Raw genomic sequence first — 1966 nt, forward strand, 5'->3', positions numbered from 1 at the left:
TCAAAATCCAATTTTTCATTTACAATTCCATAATACACATTTACAATAAAATGCATTTACTAACAACAATTCATCTGCTAACATTTCCTTCACTAACAATTAACCTAACTGATCTAACCAAGCAACTTGCTAACAGGGCTAGGCATATTCTATTTGCATCAGTAGAATTAATATCCAACTCAACTTTCAATCAGTAGCAGGCAAAAAGCATGACCGTTTTCTTCAAATCCAATGCAATCCAATGGCTCTCATTCCATAAGCACAAGTGGAATCCACATAGCCTGCAAAACAACCCAAACATATTCAGTAGAAATAATTTTGCACACGGCCATGACAAGATGAATCCATCATCATCCAAAACCAAGCATCAAACCAGTTACCATAGTGATTTCACTAATGCTACACCAGATGACACAAAACAGCATTAAGACGAAATTAGCAAGCTACTTCTTCTACATCTCCATTTCGGTTTCCCTGCTAAACATTTATCGTGCAAATAGCTCATAACAGAAAAGGAACAATATTAGATCAGGTTAACTAAGTGATTCACAACATAACTAGATTTCAAAGGGGTTCACTAACTACAATTCACACCAATTAACAATAATCCAGCACATAGCAAGCATAATCCTGTCGTGCATCACATTAAGCAGAAAATCAACATTGACAACATAAACATGGAAAGGGTTCATCACATACCAAAATCAACCCATCAGCATTGACCTAGCATTGCAAATTCAGGGCAAAACCTGGTTTAAATACATTGAACTATTCTGCAGTGTAAGAAAATTCGAATCATGTTCAGTTAATTCAGAAAAACATTTAACTCCAAATTCAAGCCAAATCAGAGACTAACCTCAAATTCACTCTCAAATCAACTTCAAATGCAGTTTCAAATCAAACAAATCCATTATCCAACTAATACTAATCTAACTGAACTAACAGCTTTAACAGTTCATTAAGCTTTTGACCCATTCATCATTTACCAAATAACAGTACGATGACAAAAATTCAGGATTACAATTAACGGTAATTTCTAACACAACAATTAAATAAACATTCACTAACAGCCAATTAACCAATTCAACAATTAACAATACATCAGTTAGCTCCATCAATTTGACAGTGACCTCATAGAATGCAATTTTCAACTAACCGAAAAATATAATTTAAACAGATGACCTCTCCTAGTTATAACAGAATGCTGAAACAGATTGGTAACAAAACTCAAAGCGTTTTAACAGAGTAACTAACTAACTAATTTCCCAACTAACTCAACTAATAACCTCTAACAGAATGACTAATTTCAAAGTAATTTGAGTTAAATTTCATCTGCATTTGGATTGGATTTCTAACAGAATTAAAAGGAGAGAAGTCTATAAATTCATATCACCAGCTGAAGATTTTTCTGACGCGTTTGTTAATATTGGTTGAATGTGAGCCATTAAGGCTTCGTCCCTTCTCTGAGATTGAGTTCATTGGGCTTGGACCCAGTGGTTCACCATACACACCCTTCAGGGAACCAATACCCCCTTTGTTTTTTCTCCCTTGGCATTGGATATTAGCCGTCTTCCGTGAAGCCCATTGTGACTCCCTCACCACACATATATTACTCCTCCACAACCCACACAGGCCCAGTACGATCCCTCTTTGTTTTTAAACCACAACATTGGTGGTTGGGCCTGAGATTGGGCCCATACACCCAGAGTTTTGTTCATACACCCCTAGTTCAGGCCTTTCAGACCCACTCTTTTAATTATTTTTTAATCATGTTAATTGTTTTTGCTTAGCCCTATTAATTATTGTTAATTATGGTAAATAATAAATATTAAACTTTAGTGATCCTTACGAATGGGCATGATCAGTGATAGAAACTGTTACCTCTTGTGGCGATTGAAACCTTTGATGCAGATCTAAGGAGTGATCACGAGCGTTGAATGGTGACAACGCTTGTACTCAGTCCATA

General features: G+C 35.8%; 1 long non-coding RNA gene across 1 annotated transcript; it reads right to left on the reverse strand.

The window, feature by feature from the left end:
* Window positions 1-1561, reverse strand: LOC127127444 (uncharacterized). The gene is made up of 2 exons (XR_007805346.1): window positions 381-1561; window positions 1-281 (listed from the first exon to the last, which is right to left on the reverse strand). It is a non-coding gene; the product is annotated as an uncharacterized LOC127127444 (long non-coding RNA).
* Between the last annotated feature and the right edge of the window lie 405 nt (window positions 1562-1966).

Source organism: Lathyrus oleraceus, chromosome 3, assembly GCF_024323335.1.
Source record: "Lathyrus oleraceus cultivar Zhongwan6 chromosome 3, CAAS_Psat_ZW6_1.0, whole genome shotgun sequence".
NCBI classification, from domain to species: Eukaryota; Viridiplantae; Streptophyta; class Magnoliopsida; order Fabales; family Fabaceae; genus Lathyrus; species Lathyrus oleraceus.